Below are 21,994 nucleotides of genomic sequence, written 5' to 3'. Positions count from 1 at the left end.
CACCATTTGGTATTTACTGGGTCCTGCTTCAAGTTCACAAGTGCTCCCCAGCTAAGAGCATGACTGACAGGCACCTCCTCTAATTCATCCTGCAGCTGGACTGGCTAACTGTGAAAGGCAGTTCTCAGCTGTCTTAGTTTTGTGCAGTTTAGATCGGGGATGGCAATTCGATTTTAGAACACAAAGCAACTGCTGCCCATAGAATTTTTTTGAAAAGAGTTCTATGGCCAAATCTGGGGTTAGTAAGTAAAATCGTCTGGCAACAAACTATGTGTGTAGGAAGGAAAAGTGCCACATCATGGATGACATATATTTTCCATCCCAAATCTATAGGGTGACTTACAAACAGATATTTGGGGTCACTCAAAGAAGTGCTGCAGTACTTTTTTAATCTAGGAGAATAAAACCATTTTCCTTTCAAGACTCAGTGTGGGTGTCCATATGCATTACCAGTATTAATATCAGATATGGAAGGCCATTTCTTGTCTTCACCTATATTTGAGCCCCGTAACAATGCTGTGATGAAAGGGGTAGATACTATTTACATCTTAAAGTGAGGTTTCTCAGCCTCATCATTATTGACATTTTGGGTTGGATAATTCTCTGTTGTGGGGGTGGTCCTGGGCACCATAGAATTTTTAGCATCTGTGGCCTCTACACACTGGATGCCAATAACACCTTCCCAGCTGCGACAATAAAAAATGTAGAAGTACAGTATTTTAAATGGGCCAGCAAACAGCAAATTTTTGAACAAGCGTAAGTTAATAAGTCAATTCAATATTTTAATTTTACCTAAAAAGATCAAAGAGCAATAAGTATTCACTATAATTTTATTGAATGCAATGGTCTATTTGTTGAGGACAGCTTTAGCAAACTGAACATGGTAATTAAGTAATTCACTATCATAATCTACTTGGTTTTAGTTTAAAATGACTTACATAAGGTAATTTGTATGTATATTTCTTTTATATTTGGAAGGATACAGCAGGGTTAGTAGATGCTATAGACGAATGTGTGAATTTGCATGTCTGTGCCAATCAGTGACCTTTTTGCTTTTTATTGGGCCCTACTCCTCAAGAATCACTTAAATAAAAATATCAATTTGTCTTCTCTGCAGGTAGAAATTAAGAGAATAAACAAATGAATAAACTCTTAGTAGGATACCTGTTAAGCATTTAAACTCTGAGGGTGTCTCCCATGGCCATAATAGTCTACAACAAATTTGTAGATTCTACTTAGTTAAACCAAATACATATATTAATTTTTGTAATAATCTCTAATTCTCAGTTTTCCTTTAGGTTTTTTTTCCTTCAAAGTCATCTTTATATGTTATGGTTTGACAAATGAATTACTGTTCTGAGCAAAAAGTAAGGTGAGGAATAAGGTATATTTAATGACTTGCTACATAATACAAAAACCTATTATGAAAATGCCTCTTCTTAATGTGGCTTAAAAGTAAAGTGCTTCCATTAAGGAGAAGCTTTATAATAATTGAGCAGGGCAGGCATCACTAGTTAATTATAGGAAAAAAATGAAAGGAATTATAGTAGACAGGAACAAAGTATGAATATTTAACCACCATTATATTTTCTTTGAAGCTGTTTTCTGAACACATGTTTAGTATGTGATCTTGAAAATGTTCTTTCAGAACTGACATCTCCCTTCTGTTTGTATGTATTTTTTATTATTATTATGACTATTATTATTTCATTAAGTGCAACAAGGTAGGTAATAAGGGTACACTCCTGGACACAAATTTTGTATTTATTAAATAAAGACAGAGATATACATATAGCCTAACAATTATTAGAATCAACTAGTTATAATTAAGGCAGTTAGTTTTAGAATTTATCTTTGTAGTTAAGGGAACTCTGATAAATAGAGCTTAATCGGGAGCTCAGAAAATAAGTACTAGTGCTCACAAAGAGTATGCAGTCATCTATGAAAATTTCTTCACGGCAACATCTCCTTTTCTCTTATTTGAGAGAGTACTTACGCAGCACGGTTGGCTGCTAGGTATTTGCATGTGAGGATATTCAACCCCTACAATCTAAGACGTGCATAATCTAAGTATTTTATACTTTCATATGATAAACTTTTATAACCAGGTGCATTTATTGAGCACTCACATACTGTGGATTGAACAGAATTGTATACTAAATATGACTACTAGATGCAGTTGGACTGTGAATGAGAGAGCTTTGCCCTTGAACTTTTTTTTATTGAAATATAGTCAGTTTACAATGTTGTGTCAATTTCTGGTGTATAGCACAATGCTTCAGTCACACATGAACATACATATATTCATTTTCATATTCTTTTTTACCATAAGCTACTACAAGATATAGAATATAGTTCCCTGTGCTATACAGTGTAAACTTGTTTATCTATTTTATATATACCAGTCAGTATCTGCAAATCTCGAGCTCCCAGTTTATCCCTTCCCACCCGCTGAACTTGTATTTTAGGCACCACAGATTTGAGTTTCATTTCGTTGAAGAGACATAGAAAAAGATTACTCTGAGTTAGCAGTCAAGTCTCCATTGAAATCACCTGTTTCCTGCAGTATTAAATTAGGCTACTTAAACTTAGTCTCAGTTTTCTCACCTTTTAAGTGACAATTACACTATTTACCTCTTGATATTGATGTGATGATTAGTTGAACAAAAGTGTTTTGGGGGGAGAGGGATAGAGCTCAGTGGTAGAGTGCGTTCTTAGCATCAGGAGGTCCCGGGTTCAATCCTCAGTACCTCCGTTTAAAAAAGTGGTTTTTGGAAAGTATTTGCCATACAATAGGGGCTTCGTAATTTAGTTCTTCCATTCTTAGCAGAGACAGCATCAGGCTATAAAATAAAAAGTAGCTATCTAAGGTCAGCGGTGTGTTGTGAATCAGAAAACCTTACTTGTGTAAGTCATGTGACTATCTTATTATTTGGTCAATTAGAGATTTTGTTTTTCAGTTAAAAATATGGTCAGCCTCAAAACAAATACAGTTAACTTCATTTATATAAAAACATGGGGGCCTCATCTACTCACAATTTATTGCTGATCAAGTCAGAGATACTAATATTTACTGGAGTGGTTTTGGAGACCCTCAACGTGCATTTAATCTGGGTCTAGATCACTTTGGCTGAGATGTACGCCACTGGCAGAGATTCTTATTTTCCACATAGAAGGCAACATGCTCTCCTGCAGCCACCTGGAGAGAAAACACTGTCTCAAGTTTCAGGAGAGTTTTGTAATTCATTTACATTTCCTGAATATTCTACAGTGCTTTATCGTCTTGGTCAAAACTGGCTATCTGCTTGGTTACTTTAGAAACAGACGGATGCAGATGCTTCATAATTCAGATATGCTCTTCAGTGTACATGGATGAGAGACTGTGAATCTTTTCTGAAGGTGAGGCTTTGGGTCCACAAAATGATTGTGCCAATTCTCAAAAACCGTGAATCCACCGAGCTTCGGTAGTTAAGTAGTGTGAAATGCGTCAAGCTCTGTCATCTGCTCTATCTGGTTGGGTTCTGAAAATCTGAAATTCACAAATAAATCAATGGTGAGCATTCCTTTTCTCCTTCCAGTTTTAAATGCAGTGTCTTCAGATTCCTGTAATATTAGCTAAAAAGGCAAAACATTTTGAAGTCATTGGGAGTCCAATTACGAGTCTCAGAAGGGATGGCAAGAACCAGATTCCTATAAGAGGCAGCTGCTTGTTAAATTTCCCCAGCAATTTCCATGCCCTGGTCCAGTGACTTCAGTAGGAGGAAAAAAAATGCACGAAGCTCCATATTCTACTTTTAATTTTCCCTTATTCCCCCTAAATCAGTGCTTCTCAGCTTCTCTAGGGATAGCTTCAAAAACCAAAGGCATGCCTTTGAAAGAATGAAGATGAATTCATAGGCAAAGCCTCAGCTGAAGTAATGAGATCTCAGAAATCTCCTGTGTTAATGTGTTTTAATTACTGCAGTATTTTTCATTTTCTATCATGTCATCTATTTGTTGCAATATATCAGCTGGTATTTAAAATCACCAATTAAGTCACTTAATTTGATTTCTTCCAAATGTCGGAGAGAGCTGATAATTTAGGAAGATATTTCCTGTTGTTCCCCCAATACTCATGTATCCTGTCTTTTCCTCTCCTCCCTGCTCCCCACCCCTCAGCATACCACTGTGTATTTCTCGCCATATGTGCAAGCTCATTTTGAGAAGTAAAACCGTGAACTTGTGATGCTTGACGGCACAAACATGAAGAATATTTTTCATATCGATTACTTCCTCCATTTTATCAATGACCCCGATTTGCAAAAGTCAGGTCATAATCTCTCTTGACAAATGTGATGGAATGTAGACAGATCAATCTTCTTTATACCTTGAATAAACATTTGAAACAGTCTGTTTTTTAAACGCCCCTGTCATCAGAGGGACGAAATTGATAGCAAATGACCTGATCATTCCTGTGTTTAAGACAAATGCCTCAAATTCCTCCCTGCAGGTGGTTAGTGCTCACTAGTTTATAAATACTAGTTGATTATTTTAAAGTGTTTCATGATTTAAAAATCTCTCATGAGGTTGGCACTTTGGGACTGAGGCAGGTGAACATAACTTGATCGGCTGACAATACTTTGGGTGAACCGTGTGGGTTGGAAAAAAATTAAGTTAGAAGACACAAGCCTTGCTGTTTATCATTAGCTGTGTGATTTTTAGACAAATTATATAATACCTTTCAGTTTCAATTCCCCCATTCATAAATTTTAGATGATAAAGCCTACCATATCTCCCCCAATAGATATTATGAGGATGAAATGGGATGTTTACAGTCCTCCATAAGCCTAAAATACATCTATATGAAGTTACATCTATATATCTATCTATTAAAATGTGAAAGTGTGGTTCAGGATATGTCATTAACAATAATATAAACACAACATACACAATAATAACATTAACAACAATGCCTCTGAACACTTGTAAGTTACCGCTTCCTCTGGAAGAACAAAGTAGGTCATGAAAGGAATGATTTCCTGGATTCAAATCCACGCACATCTCTTGCAAGCTGCGTACCCATAAGCAAGTTGCTTAAATTCACTAGGCTTCAGTTTTCTCATACGTAAAGGGAGATAAAAATTTAAAAAACTAACCAAGTGGATCAGCTGTGATAATGTACATGATGGCCTACAGTCACCAGCACAAAATAAGTCCTTAATAAAAACTAGTGGTTGGCAATGAGCAGTAGTAAGAGCAGTAATAGTAAAAAAAAAAAAAAAATGGCATCTGTTTTTCATTAACAGATAGATTTTTTCCAAAGACTTCGTTAAAAAAATACTCTCCTTCATAAAAATAATTCAGTGCTATTCTTATAGTCAAACAAGGGTGGGGATTCCAAGGGGAAAATTGAGGCATCAGATTTAACAAGTTACGGAAACACACTGTTTAGATTACAATGATGGAACAACAAAATTGTATGTTTCCAGCCTACATTTCCAGTATTTTAGAGGAAACACATTTATTTTCTAGAAAGCAAATGGAGATGACTCAACAAAGATTGTATCTGTAGGAAAGACATGGGCAAAGTTCAAGACCGTGAGGATATGGAGCCTCAACCCTACTGCTTACCCCAGTCAAATGGTGGCTTACTGTATTCCTATCTGCAATAAAACTTATATAGTTTACATATTTACATAGAATATAGCTCTATAAAGGATACCCAGAGGAACATGGAACTCCTCTCACTTCCTCCTTTCTAAGGAGCTGGTGTACTCAAGCAAGCCTTCCCTAGGCTGAATCTCACATGTTCTGGTTTCACTTAATCACTCAGGAGTTTCTGCTATGATCTTCAGGATCCTTGTTGCTAAATTTTGGCCTTGGCTTCCACATTTGCTCAAATCTTTATTAACTGGGAGATGAAGATGGGAACAATTCTCCATCCTGATATCTCATCTAGCGTATGGGTTGCTACATGACATTTTAAACTGGACCTACTTTTCAATGTTCTCTACAGGAATCAATATTTGTCTGTTCCCCCATTAGGGAGAAGGGGGCTGAGATGGTTGAAGTCCCTCTGCTGGGAAAAGTCTCCTTTCTTCTTGGACACAAGAATAACATCATCTCCACACTTGCACAGAGTGATGACAATTTAAACAACATCTTATTAACCATCTTCTTGGGAAAACTGAGTTTAATTTTAGTGTGCATAATACAGTTTCGTTTCCAAGAGGGTGAAATGAATGAAGATTCTGCCCAAGAAAATAGCCCTGGGAAAAAGTCACATAGTCATGAAAAGTCCTAAGCTGAGAAGTGTGCCCTTTTGCAAGCAGCATGTTCCCTTCCTCATTCCTCACCCTCCCTACCACCATCAGTCTCTCTCCAATTAAATATATTCATATACCATAAAAGCCATACAGCCAAATTCTATGACATATTAACCCCCTTTCAAGGCCTATTGACTTTCACAGGAAGTCTCTGTACCACACCAAGGGTGGAATCTTGCTTTTGCTCTCTTTGTTACTGTTTAATGTTCCTGGAGACAAATCCTCTCCCATGTCAGAAGCCATTGTCACAGTTACAGATGCAAAGAAACGTGGGTGTCTTCAACATGATCTTGATTTTTCCATTTGGAATCTACTTTGATCCCCTTCCATGAAGTAACTGAGCATCTGAAATTGCCACTTCCTCTAAGAAACTGGAGACTTGGGACATGTAAATTTTTTTTTTTTAAGTAAAATGCTTGAGAGAAGAACACGTTGAATTAACTTGAGGCACTTGAGTTTCTATATGAACATTTGCTCAGAATTCTCCTTTTCTTTCTCACTTAGAAAGAGCAGCTCTTCTCAGTCCTTAACTTCAGTGCATTTCTCAGCTTTCTTTGTTTATTTTTCTTTTAATGGACCTGTAGTAATTTGGTTACATTTGCCATGTTCATTTTATCCAGTCATTTATTATGGGCCTATCTCCTTTTGAGTACTTCTATTTCTTGACATATTGGTAAAAGTCATTCTTCTTTCCTCCACCTCTGGCATAAACTGATTGTTTTTTACCTCTGATTGCACTTAGCTCTTTCCCACATATTTTAACTAACTCTGCATTTCAATTCGCGTGCTATTCTCAGCCACACTTCTTTATGATACTCTATTCCCAGTAAAACCGGTTGATTTTGTAATAATCTTTAAAAAAAAAAAAGATACTGGAAAAGTATCTGAAAAGAAAATGTATATATATACATACATATAACTGAATCGCTTTGCTGTACACCTGAAATTAACATTGTAAATCAACTACACTTTACTGAAATAATAAAATTAAAAAAACAAAGACCCACTGTATAGCACAGAGAACTATATTCAATTTCTTGAAATGGCCTACAATGGAAAAGAATCTGAAGAGAAAAAAGATATATATGTATAACTGAATCACTTTGCTGTACACTTGAAAGTAACATTATAAACCAACTACACTTTAATAAAAAATAAAACTAAAACCAAAATAAAACTATTAATGATATTTAAATGTCCACCAGGAATCAGGAACCTTTGGCACATTGGCTTAATTTTATGTGGCTAAGATGTGACCCTCACTGATGGATCTTAATGAATTTTTCCACTAATCGGGTGTGAGCATTATGTTCAAAGTGGACCCACTGAGAGTTTAAAAGAGCCCCTGTGAACAGAGATTAATCTGTCAACATTTCAAAACTGAGTGGAAAACAAGTTCACAGCCCTGCTCAACAACACTAATATTGAAAACTAAGGGGTCTGTCTCCCTTTTAGCTCACCCAACTCAACTCTGTCCTTCTGCATTAGTCAGAATTCATGATTGGCACTCACACATCCCCTCTAGTTAGAGTTTGGAGAGGAGTATTTCCAAAGAGATAGACAGCTCATAGAATTGTTTGGAAGAGTGAACAGACTATAGCCTGGGACTTTAAGAATGATTCCCCAAATGACAAGGTGCCACTCTTGCCATGATGGAAAACTGTAAGTATCTAGAAGCTTCTTTCCTTGATACCACCACAGTTACTGGCCCCAGAAACATATCTCCTCATAACAGTGCCAACAAAATGGATATGCTGCAGTCATCCACTCTCTTCTTATGTAACTCAGAGCCCAAAGGAATTTCATGCAAGTTCATTTAATTTTTGGACATGTAAATAATGTGAAGAATGACCCGAAAAAAGTGGGTAAGATATATTTTTTTACCCTCCAGCTCTTCAGTACAGGAAGCCACGTTAGAACATGGCGGGACAGTGCTGGGCAAACTCCGTACCTGCCTTCTTCAGGTCTCTGTGTGCCTTCCTGATCTGCATCCTCTACTTCTTGTTTCACTTCTTCTCTCTTGTCTGTATTTTTGTGATCTCTAGTCTCAGAATCTCTCATTTTCTCCCCGTTTTTCTCGATATTTGTATTTTTTTAAAATGCTTTACTCCACCAACAGATTTTTTTTCCTTTTTCTTTCCTCCAAATTTGACCATAATCTAAAACTCAAATACGTTTTAGAGATTTTTCTTAAATACTTCTTGAAAGTACTTTTAATTATTTCATTCTTTATCTAAGACATGGTGCGTTAGTTGAATGTGTTGTATTCTTTAAAAAAAAAAATTCCACTTAGATTGCTTTCTTGTAATGAACTGGGGTTGAAGACTGAGCATACTGGAGTCAGAGAGTGTGGACTTTGGAGGAAGAAAGACTCAGGTTGGTGTTCCAACTCTGCCACGTATTGTTCTTAATCTCTGTGGACCTCAGTTCCTTAACCTGGGAAAAAATGATAATAATACCTATCTTGAAGGTATGTCACAAGGATTAATACTATATTCCTTTTAAACACCTGGTAAATGATAGGTTTCAATAGTGATTAGTGCTATATTTTACTGATTGCCTCATATCCTCACCTTCACTCTATGACTGACTTGACCCTCCATACACAAGACACATCTGCTATTCAGCCTCATTTACATATGGCCCTTTATTTAAGTACTAGGAGAAGACCATGGCACCTCAATTTTCATTTCATGTCACTTAGAAACCTTAATGGCCACAGTGATAGCAGAGTTTCTTAAGGAAATGTCCCTGGGCTCCAAAAAGACACCATAATTTTTCAGTAGGCAGCAGCCTTTTCTCTAGAGCTAAGACTAATAAATTCTGCACTCACAGTATTAGATATAAATCAAGGTGTTATCCAGGATGCAGTTTTACAGAGAAGACATCAATTTGACTATTAATTGTCAAGCACTTTAATAATCTTCCTGTGTCTTTATTTTTTTAAGAATAATGTTAGAATACTTGGTATTTTAATGAACTTAGAACCAAATACCCAAAAACATGTTAGGTCTGTGTTTTGGGAATGAAAATATAAGACTGTGTTACTTTTCCAATACTGCTAAGAAAGTCAGGGATGAGTATCTGAAACTCAGCCTGTTTAATCTCAATATAATCTTTTATCTGTGAGTTCATATTGTCCTTTCAATGATCATCATTATTGTATGGCCACAGTGAAAGAAGTCAGTCCTGTGAGAGTCACGCCAATTGGAATACATCAGATCCCAAGCCCATTATTGTATAAAGCAACCATATCATAGTGTGCAATATTGTTGTAGGGAAAATAGGAGATATTTCTTTCTATTAGCTCTGCTTCAAATTCACCATGTGAATTTTGAATTATCTTAAATTTTGTAAATTGATGGCAATACTTAAAAATAGTTCTTAAATGATTTCCAAGACCGGGTATTTTGTATCTTGAGCTACATGACAAATTCCACTAAAAGAGCTTGACTTCTTTGTCTTTTTCTTTCTTTACTTTCTTTCTCCCTCTCTTTCTTTTTTTTTTCTTTCCTTCCTTCCTTCCTTCCTTCCTTCCTTCCTTTCTTTCTGTATCTAGCAGAGGTATTATTTTTTTTTAGATGAGCGATTAATATCTAAAATCATTTTATCATAAGTTGAAAGTAACTATATAGTATATATGTCCTTACAGGGACAATATCTTCCCAGGACTTAGAATTTCTTGAGCTTGGGGAAAAGCCTTTATTTCTCAACTTAACATATTCCGGAGAGTAATGCTACACAGTGCTCTTTAGAAGCCTGTATTTGTCTGGCCTGAGAGCCAACATCTTCTAGTTACACTTATGGTATAACCTGAGTGATGGACAAAGTTGTTTTATTAAGGCAGAGGCCCCAGCAACCCCTTGAAGCCAGCTATGCAGTTAGCCAGATTTTACCCAAACCTGTTCATCGACATTTCTTGGGGAAAAGGAGATATGGATTAATTTATTGCCCTCATACCTAACAATTGAGAGAACACTTTTCAAAAAAGATCACTGGGTGGTGAATCTGACTGGATTGCATTATTTATCCAGCAGGTGCTAACTTTTTCCTATTCAACCCTAGGCAGTCTGGATCTCTTTGGAGTATGTCCCTGTCATGGCTGCTGTGCAGTATTCAAAGGAGCACAACGAAGATGAACCCGAGTGATGAGCATGTCTCAAGCTTCCAGCCTAACCAGCACGTGACATTAGCCTCTGCCTCCGAAGCACCGGTAGAACCAGAGAATCAACACAAAGCATGCAATACACCAGCAGAGGTAAATACAGGTTTCGTCTGAACAACAGTGTTACCAAAACAGAATTTCTGTTAGGGAAGAATTGAATCTAGAGAAGCCAGTTTTGCTATATTCTCTGCTTGGTTTCAGGGATTGTGAAGCCGAGGAAAGATGGGCAGAGGGGTTCTCCTCCACTTTTCTCTCTCTACCAGGTGAATCAGTGCCATTTCGGGAATGGAAACACTGGGCATGTAGAGTTCCCTAAGAGAATCGGGGCATGTACCAGTCAACCTTATTTTCTTACATTTTAGCAGCATTTTAAATTCCCATCATTACTTTCATATGGGAAAAAAATAATCCAGGCAGCTCATAAACTATTGAGGTTACCTTTTAAAATGAAGACTCATTCTGAAAGCAGGTGTATAGTTTCCTTGGGAGCCTTTTAAACCACTCTAGGTAGTTTACAAATGAAAAAAAAAATTGCAAGTGTGTCATTTAAGGGAAAAATCTAGAATTTGGTATTAAATAACTCTAACCACTTTGTCCTCTCCTCTGTTTGTGCAACGTGCAGGACCGAATTATCCTAGTTTGGGACAAATAGTGCAACTCTTCAGGGTGAAACATTATATTAGTGATCATAATGTTTATTTGTACAATACCTTTATCGAAGGAGATCTAAGTCTTTCACGGGGCTATTAATTCTGAAACATTCCTTGGAGGCAGCCAGCGGAGTCTGCTCTGCCTGTGTTGACGAAGAAACTGAAACATGGGTGGGGTCAGTGACCACTCAAGTAAGAGGCTTTCCTGACAGCAATTGATACCTGTAGATCATTGGGTCTTGACAAGTGGTTAGAAACTGGCAAACCTTGTACTGAATTTGTTCCACATGTTTTTTCCAACAATCACACTGTTGGCACTGTTAAAAAATTAGACAATTTCATTAAAAAAAAAAAAAAGATTTCTGAGTTCTTGTTAAGAAAGGGAAGTTCTAATAACACAAGGGTGCACTTCCATGTGATAAACATCAGCTGAATTTGGGTAGCTTTTGCTACGTTAATGGAGTATGCACTGTCCTCACCTGCCCTGCTCCATTTTTTTTTCCCTGTCTCCACCCTGATCCCTGCAGGCATTTGTGTTTGGGACACCTTGTCATAAATCCTATGATTTTAAAATCAAATGGAAGAGTGGTTCCAAACGGGAATCATGGTTGCAGCAACTGCTCTCTCCTAATTAGCCCATAAGCTCCCTGAGGCAGGGACTGTACTTTCTCCATAGTTAATCTTCAGTGCTTAGAACAATGCATGTCCTGTTGTCACTGGGTAATCAACATTTGATGAATTAATGAAGGGATAAACAAATGAAGGGCTTGAAACTACATTTGAGTCAAGTTGTTAATTACTAGGACTGTTTACAGCAGGGAATTTTCTCATTAGATGGAAAACGGACTTGAGAGGTTTTGTAGAATTGCACTTTGTTGATTGATTTTCCATTTTCTGTAGTGACCAGAGCCTGACACAAGGGATCATTATAATTGGGATTTCAAGCCTAGAGTCCAGGGTGATAGAGTGTGGACACAGAACATAACAAATATGTAGATGAGTGACGCGTGTTCAGATGTAAAGTGAAGACAATGGTCTACGAGAACAGAGTGTGGGGGTGACAGCATTCGGACGGGCTGCTGCCGATTCTTCTAGTCTATTTGCTGTAAGCATAAGTCTATTCACTGTGTAAGTCTAACACTCTAAGTCTAACCTGTTCTGCTCTGGGTGGCCCCATCACAGCTTCAGAGAGTCAGCTGTGAATTGCTCTGTGAGGAGAACGTCCCTTTCTTTGTGAAACTTGTGCCAGCAGAGATTTTTTTTTTTCTTTAATGTCAGAATCTGTGCCAAAGGGGATTTTTCCATCTCCAAATTAAAGAATAACCTAATTCAATTACGATAGGATATGTGATGTTTCTAGCAAGCACTAGAAGATCAATACATGTTATTTAAATGGATTATGAATCTCAAGGGAACAGTAAGAACCATATTTATATTTAGCTAAAAGTTGCATGCAAAACTGTGCTTTACTTTTTGTTTTACATGGAGATAGTCTCATGTACAGAATTCAACCAACACAGAATCTACAGAATCTGGAAGTCATTCCTTTAGGACTCCATTCTTACACATATACACACATCTGTGTTACTGTCCCCAGGAGAACGACCGCCCACAATCTGAGATACCGAAAGCATACAGAAATAAATTTTTTTTTCTACTTTGCTAATTCTAAAAATAGCATAAAATTTGAAATAAAATTTGATTGAAAGGGAAGGGAAGCATACACTCACAGTTTCTGATTATTTTCAAACAAACCATTGTTTCAGGTTTTTCAGCTAGGTTAGTCTGTTCATTGGAAGCCAAAGAAGTCTTCAATTTCAGCTCGCCGATGGACTTACCATTCACTCATTTGTAGTGGAAGTTCTTTTCCTTTCCCTTCTGAGTTCAGGTAAGTCACAGGGCAACTTGATAAAGGCAGGCTGATGCAACTGAGACTAGCATTTAAGTAGCTTAACATGCCTTCTAAATGAAACCCCTTCCTGCAACAGCATTAACTCCTAAGAATTCCACTTTGGAGGTGGGCAAAGAAAGGTAAAAATTTCCCAAAGACATCAGAACAACTTCTAAACAGTAGCAAGGGGAGTAAATTTTACTTTTTCCAATGAGAAAATGTATGAAAGATACAGACAAGCTCTTTCTAAAATTAAAAAATATATGTAAGTGCATTATATTTATTAATTTCTTAATATTCTATATTGTATCTTTTTTCTATTATTGTTAGTATCTGTAGAGAATAATAATTGCTAATTCCCTAGTATATTAAAATTACATATTTAACAGAAATGGTAACCTAGACTCCCAGTCCACCAATATTTGCCAAGATAATTGGATGAGTTTTAGATTAATAATAGTAAGCACTAGAAAAAATGGGGACTTAGAAGAGAGAGGGAAGTAGAACAAATAAGACAGTGGAAGTCTGTTTGCTGAGAATACTTAAGAAACTTGAAAGCTGAGACAAACTACCTGAGCCCACTGGGATGCTAATTTCACCTCTTAGAGGGTATAGCTAAGTGCGTATTTGGAGGCAATTAGAGCCAAACCTAAGTAATATTTTAGATTCTTCTCTGCTTAGATATTGACCTGAAAAGTCTCACAAAGTTATGTAATTGATGTGGAAGGGATTAACAAAATTCTGTGCTTAGTTTTTTATTTTCTTAAATTATACTATTGATTTATGTATTCATTTATCTCTCCAGAATTTAGCTTTTACTATGAACCAAGTAACGTCTATTGGTTGGAGATGAGATTAATGGACAAGACCAAAGTCACCTTGCCCATAACATTTACATTCTATTGGGAAAAAAAAAACCAATAAAAAAAACCACATACATTCAGTTTTCTTGGCTCCAGTGTCCTAGTTACCCAGAGTCATCAAGGAGATATCAAGAACTGGGGCATAGAGATTTCAGCACTATTTGTGTGATATTAAATAAATATTGAGTGTATCAAAACTTAATAAAATGTTCTGTGTGTCAGGCACTTTGCTACAAGAATGGATAGAACAGAGTGGGCTCCCATCTTCACAGATTTTTGGTTCTCTCATCTATAGAATGAGGAGTGTAGATGATCACTCAGACCTACTCTGGGTCTAATTCTCCATCCTGTTCCCGTGTACAAAGATCCTCTTCCCTGTTCCAAGCTCTTGACCTGGAATGAAGCCTGGCAGGGTGGGACCCACCAGTTCAGTAACAAAGGAAAGAGAGAGAATGTTGAAGAGTGTGAGAGACCAGAGGACTAGCTGAAAGTACACCTGAGAAAGACATCCAAGAAGCCAGTCCAACTGTCACACACAAGTCCTCCTAGCAGGAATCCTAAGGAAGGATCTCAGGAGCAAGGGTCAGAGAGAAGGGGAGATAAGAGCAAGAAATCGCAGGGTGAATGAGCCAGGAAGTTGTGTAACCACAAGGACATCTGACTTGCCTCTGTTGAATGTTTACAGTTTCCTGGAGGTGTTTATCATGGGTTTTTGATTTCATTTAAAGGCTCCAAATATCTTGGAGTTGCTTTTTTATAGAGTGAAGATGAGCTGTTTTCTTCATCTGCTTTTGTAGTTACTGGTGAGCATTTTTGAAGTAAAAATAATGGTTTGGATCATTGGTACAGAGTCTTACCATGAACAAAGTGAGATCTACTGGCCAGATCAGCACCACACTCCTGACCCTGACCCAATTCAGCACCCGATTGTCCAGTGTCTTCTTCGGTCTGAGTGTTGGGTGAAGATCAGTAATGTAGAGCAGGGCAAGTCCTGCTCTGGAGGAGGCCAGAGTCTGCAGTGGTGCAGTAACACCATAGGACCAGAAAAACACACAGCTGCCCTATCAACAGGTCCTCAAAAGCAACATTTGGTAGTGCTCATCCTGTAATTCCCTGCAATGGACCTTTCTCTACAGGATGCAGGGATGGGCTTTTGTTTATCATTCTGGAACAGACAAATCTGGTATTTTTAAATCTGTATCATCATGAACAGAACATTGTTTTTATTCTTACCTTTAAAGACTTGATTTATTGTAACAAAGGTAATTGACCCAATAGTTCTTTTTTCCACTGCCCCTTCAGTGCTCCGCATACATAAAATCATAAAAAGCAGAGACTATGACTTATTTCTGGACCCTTGGAGTCAATCACAGTGCCTTGCACATAGTATACTTGTTGGGTGGTTGGAAATGTTGGAAATGTTCAGAAGATATTTGATGAGTCATCATTTTGATAATGTTGCAAAAATTACAAACTCTCTCTGATTATTGGAGATCGGAATTGTACAACTTCTAATCTTCCTCATTTTCTCATCAAAAAACATATTAGGAAGTCCAGCATGTTGTAATATGTTGCAATATTTTCTCTCTTTTTTTTTTTAATAACTAAAAACTGACAATGCTGTGCATGGCGTGCTCCAGTAATATTCTTACCCAGTGTGATCTGAAGATGGTTTTAAGTAAGGCACTTTATGTCTAACCCTATTAAAATTTGTAAACACTGGTTGCCTAAGGCAGACAGAATCTTAATTTGAATTTTAAGTGGAAAGTTAATTGTTTTGTAAATTAATCAGTAACATGGCTTAACTCTATTTGCTTGGTTAATTACTTTTCCCTGTCCTGTTAACTCCAACCAAGAGAAAGTCATTTCTCGTGCTCCCGTACATACTCTTTGCGCCTAAGGACATGTGTGTATGTGTGTTTTCCATGGATGTGGCCTTTTTGCTCATAAATCTTCATTTTTTCTCACATTGAACAATAGCTTTTGCTGTAGGAAATGGAGACACCTTCTTTCTCTTCATCCTGCTCAAAACTGAAAACTCACCATGTGCAGAGCATTGTTCCAGAGGACAGCAGGAGATAAAGCTATAAAAGCATGCAAGCAATGAGTTGGGTTTACAGCCAGGTCTGTAATGACACAGTGATTCAAGAGCATGGCCTCAGGTATCTGACAGTTGAGTTCCTACAATGGCCTTCAGTTAGTTGTGAGATTTTGGCCATTCATTTAAGTTTATTTATTTATTTTAATTTTTTTAATTAAAAAATTATTTTATTATTTTTTAGGGGGGAGGTAATTAGGATTATTTATTTATTTATTTTTGGAGGAGGTCCTGGGGATTGAACCCAGACCTCTGTGGATGCTAAGCATGTGCTCTAACACAGGAGCTATACTCTACCTCCTTGGGCCATTAATTTAAACCTCCTAAGTCTGAATTCCCTTCGTAGAACTGATATAGTAATAGTACTGTTCTAATAAGGTGGTATGGAGGATCAAATCATATAACTAATGAATTAATTATAGTATTTAATAATCTTAATTGTTAATATAATTGCATATCTATTGAATAGTTCATATAATTAGCATGATAGTATTATGTAACATTTCTTAAAATATATTAAGCATATGTAATCATATTGAAGGTATTAGCTTACATGCTTTTTCCTTTTCTCTTCCTTTTTGTAGTTAACCTGATTTGAACTTGATGTGAGGAGTCAAAATAAAATTATGAGAAATGCTTTGCTTTCTTTTTGGCCCTATTTCTTATGGGCTGTTAGCATTTCTGACGTCTCCACCTGGCCAGAAATTAGTGTCTCCTTTTAAGGGAGATGATGACTGTGTCTAAATTCTGTCATGATCCCTTTGTTCTCCTCATTCAAAGATGCACATCATTTTTTACATTTCAGTAGAAAGAATTACTACATGAAACGAAAAGATGAATTAAAAAATTGTTTTTCAAGCAGTTCTAAAAATAACCATGTGGAATGCAGTTTTATGCAACTTAAAAAAGTTTTTTCTTCTGGCTCTTTGTCAAAGATAGAAAAGTAGTTACTGAGTCACTGAAAAGAACAATTCTAGTGGACTAATAAAAGTAATTATCATATCATACCTCTGTTGATTACTAATAAGTCCTGTAAAACACAAAGGAAATTTTTCCTGTATTACATTAAGTTGAGGGAACTGAAACAAAACGATTCACCTCATTGCACTGAAATTGTTTCTTATTTTAGCCAAATACGTGCTCAGTGTTGGTTAGATCATTAAGTACCATGACCTAGTCTGTAATTAAGAAACCACCAAATTGGAGACAAGAATGGGGGCGGATAAGAAAAAGGTGGCCAATAATGCCTTCAGAGTAGGGGGCCTCTCTGAAACTCTAAATAAGGAGTTAAGTGTGGTGTGATTTTTCCCAGGAGAAATTTCTCTGAATAGAGTATCCAAAGAAATATACTTCAAAAATCAATGAATTAGATACTTGAAAAAAAAATCACAGAGCTTGGTCATGCAAAAAGTTTTCAATAATGTGATGTGAGAAAAAAAATGCATTGAATAAATTTTTTTTTTCATTAACTTTGACCATATGTGTTAATATAAGATATTCCCTTTCTCTAGTTTCCTTTGGGAGATAGTAGACAATATAGGAAAAAATCATGAAATTTAGGTCTAAATCTGGGTTCTATTTCTGTGAATTCATCAAGCAAAGGCTGTGTGACCTTAGAAAAGGCACAGTCTCTGTTGAGTCTTAATTTATTTAATTATAAAAGGACTAATAACCTTTACTTTATATGGATGTTTTAACTGGCTTTTTTTTTTTAAAGGAGGTACTGGGGATTGAACCCAGGACCTCATGCATGCTAACCGTGCACTCTACCACTGAGCTATTCCTACCCTGCAGGGATGTTCTAAACATAAGGTGTAGTGCATGTGCATGTAGTTTCTAAATATAAGGAACCTCTGACATAGGGACCCTTAATACTCTGTAACTATTACTATCACCAGCAAATTTCAGCTCTTTTTAAAAAAATTTGCCCAGATCATTAGAGGCAGGGTGGTTCAGGTCAATTCTGTCCATAAAAATCACTCATTAATTTGGAGAAAAAAAACCCAGAGTATATTGCTTACTTTAAAAATATATATATATGCTTAATTTAAAACAAATATATATATATTTCCCTGAATTTCCAGTTTTTACACTCAATAAACCACACAGATATGTCTCCCAAATATGTTGGAATTCACTGCAACTCAGATTTCATTTTTTTAAATGTAATGAGAAGTAGAAGAAAGATTAAAAAAACATTTTAATAATCATTATTACCATTATCTGTTTTTTATTGATGTTCACTTTTTTTTTTTTTTTTTTTTTTTTGGAGGAAAGAGAACTCCTGAGGCAATAAGAAAAGAACTTTCAGAATTATCCGAACTTAGTTGCTTGGATTTGTTAGTAGCTTAGATGTTAGATGTTAAATGTTAGGGATTGCAGGTTCGTGTCTCCCTAAAATTCATATCTTGATCCCTAATCCTCAGTGTGATGGTATTTGGTGGTGGCGCTTATGGGAGGTAATTAGGTTAAGATGAGGTCATGAGAGTAGAGCCCTCATCATATTGTGGGACTGTTCGGTAGGTAGGTAAGTAGGGGCACAGGGAAGATACGTGGAGAAAAAAGGGTGGTCCAGAAGATGGTGTTATGCCTCCTCCAGCTTAAAGGGACTTCTTCTCAATGAGTGCCAGCAAGAAACTACTTAGAACCCAAAAGCTGCAACTGCACGGTAGTGAGAAGGACTTAACTGGACGTGACCCAATGCCCATTGTAATATAATTAACCCTGCGGTTTAGCACCCCGCCCCCCACCATGGGTTTTTCTGTGTACACCATGAGTAAGGACATGCACAAAGGGGACAAACATGACTAAGCATTCCAGGAGCAAGAGCCATCAATCAATCAAAACACCATCTCTACGCAAGAGTATCAGAGAAAAGGGAGACAAAGACCTCTGCTTTTCCCCCTTGGATCGGCCCACCTCCCATTCCTGGAGGAGTACTTTTCTTTTCCTAAATAAATCCTTTAAAATCTTTTCCTATACAACACTCTCCATCTCTAGTCTATAATCTTACCTCTTGGGTAAGACAAGGACTGAGGTTTTTTCCCTTTCCCTTTTGGGGTAACAGGACTAGGGCCCTTATAGGATGAGAAGGAGACTAGAGCTCGCTCACTCTCTCTGCCGGGGGTGGGTGGGGCCAGCAAGAAGGCGGCCATCTGCAGCCCACAGAGAGGGCTCTCACCACAGCCCCGCCCTCTGGCCCCTGTTCTCAGACTCCCCAGGCTCCAGAACTCTGAAAAACTAATTTCTGTTGTTTAAGCCACCCAGTCTATTGTACTTTGTTAAAGCAGCCTGAACTAAGACACTCAACAATTACCACACAGGCAGGAGTTAATTTTTAAGCAGAGCAAACCACAGAGAGGTGGCGAATATGGAGGACTCCTTATGGATAAATAACTTTGAGAATAGAGGAGATGAAAGCTAGCCATCACGAGGGACAAACAGGATGGTAGTTCACGAACATGTGGCCATGCACAAGATGGTTTGGGGGACAACAAACAAAGAGACCTATTGACATGTGCATTTGTTTTCTCAGGACAAGATGGTCAGCCAAGTACAGTTATTTGACAGTGGAAAAAAAAATACAAGTTGGAAACGGTCAATCACAACAGAGAAAAATAAGTACAAAAACAAATCCAGAAAACCGTAGGAATTGGCAACTGCTTGACTGACAGAAACAAAGATTATTTTGAGTCGTGATGAGAATGAATAGGAGCTCCAGACTAAAGAGTTGTCGATTAAGGATTAATTGCTGTGAGAGTTAAGGATGATAAAAACAAGGGCAGTCTGATGGTGACATTGGGTTTATAAAGAGGAAGCATTTGCATGTGTTCTGTGGTTGTCAGGAGTAAATTTAATTTAGTTAATTTAATTGCTAAGCTTAAATCATGCTTCCTATAGTGTAGACAAAAGAGAGATCTTCAGAGAGCAAAAGGGAGCACAGTGGGTCAACATGAACATCTTTGCTCTCTTGGGTTCTTGGTAATATGTTGTTTCTTCCATAGGAATGGAAATACAAATGATAGAATGGTCTGTGCAGGTTGCTCTGTAGTTCTGAATTAAAGAATGGTAAAAATGTGATAATCTGCTCATTTTCTAAGCAATGCTGCTATCCAGATTTTGCAGGCAAGTTTATCATCTCAGGGACACAGTGTTATGGAAAAGTAGGTAAACAGGGAGTTTGACTCTTTAATCTGTGAATTTAGGGCTTTCTGTCCCTAGCAAACTGGTATTAACATTTTTCCCTGTCTTTCTCAATTTCCTGTGTGACCTTTAGGGCACAGTTTTTTCAGAATGCTGTGGGGTTAACTGATTGCCCTGTGATAAGAAACCTACCTGGATGCCCTGGCCTGGTTCCTGTGAGGGCAGCTAACTATATAATTATTCCAATGCAAACCTAAGATTGCTTTCTCATTCTGATCTTAATCTTTTGGCTAGGAAAATTTCAGGAGTAAAGTACTAGTATTTTTGAAATGGGGAAAACATGTTTGTGTGGAATAAGGTCCTGTTAAAGCTTAATGCTTCAGGGAAGAGAGGTTTGAGAGTGCAGGGAGCCAGCAAGTACATCAGTCGTCTCCTATGCAGGACGGAGGCTTTCAAACACAGAGGCATCTATCTCCGTTTTAAGTTTCCCTGTTTTTATGTGGATATTCTGTCATGTTCAAACAGAGCTCCTAAAAAATATGTTGCATATAAATTTAGAAAAGAAATTTCAATTGGCTTCCCTGCACATACATATACATATATGTACATATATGTGTGTGTGTGTATATATATTTTTTCTTTTTTTAGCTTGCCAATATCTCACCAGTTATGTCATTTCTTTTTTTCATTTTCCAACTCTGTCAAATCATTCCCTTTTCCCGGGTTGGCAATTCAAGATAATAATAATCTGCTGTTTTGATTTCAACTCTCCTTTTATAGATTGCAGATTACTTTTCCAAGGTTATCTTATTTCCCTTCCTCCACAAATCTGTAACATATCAGTTACAGCCTGAAGGAGAAAATGCTAGATTATTTTCTGCCAGCATAAGGGACAGGCTGTAGATTCATCCTTAACAGGCCAACAAATGAGGGAAATTACTGTAAATATAAATTTTTAATTTTTCTGAATTTCAACATATGCAGTCTACTAAAATAACAACTTGGCCTATAGACATTCCTATTTTTTTTTTTTTCAGAAGACTGTTTACTTTGGCATCTTCCTCTTCTTAAAGGTACTGTTTTTTTAATCTCTATAAACCGCTCAGATCTTTTGGACCATTAAATTTTTAAAGTTTAATAAGTGAGCAGGAAACTTTCTTCCATATTCAAATTTAAAGTACTATAAGGAAGCAGAGAAGAAATAAAATTTTTTTAAAAAGTCATTTTTATGATGCAAAGATGAAAGAATATTACAGGACAGTTTGAAGTTTGTAAAGACAGGACAGTGCATTCAGGTGCTCTCCAGAAGGAAGTAGCTAGTGGAGTTTTCCCAAATCAATGTGTATGTTATTTTTAACATCTTTGTTGTCATTGTCAGAAACAGACTCATAGACATAGAAAACAAACTTATGGTTACTGGGGGAGTGGGGAGAGGGAAGGGGAGGTGGTAGGAAGGGATAAATTAAGAATTCGAGGTTTGCAGATACTCACTACTATATATAAAATAGATAAACAGTAAGTTTATACTGTATAGCACAGGCAACTATATTTATATCATGTAGTAACCTACAATGAGAAAGATTATGAAAACCAATATATGTATGTATATGTATGACTGAATTATTATGCTGTACACCAGAAATTGACACATTTGAAACTGACTATATTTCAATAAAAAAAAAAATGAAAAGAGTTAAAACTGTATTATATTTAGGGGCTTCTGCTTTGTCCTGCAGACATGGTAGTAAAGCCAAGTTTAGTTGACACCTGATATCATTCTATTCAATGAGCATAGTCACACTGCCCTGTACATTTTTGTTTAGAAACATCAGCCATTTGTATAGACCTGGGACTCGTGTACCATCTGCCGAATTCTAGT

Source organism: Camelus dromedarius, chromosome 2, assembly GCF_036321535.1.
Source record: "Camelus dromedarius isolate mCamDro1 chromosome 2, mCamDro1.pat, whole genome shotgun sequence".
Lineage (NCBI taxonomy): Eukaryota > Metazoa > Chordata > Mammalia > Artiodactyla > Camelidae > Camelus > Camelus dromedarius.
Note: the sequence above shows the minus strand (reverse complement) of the source record.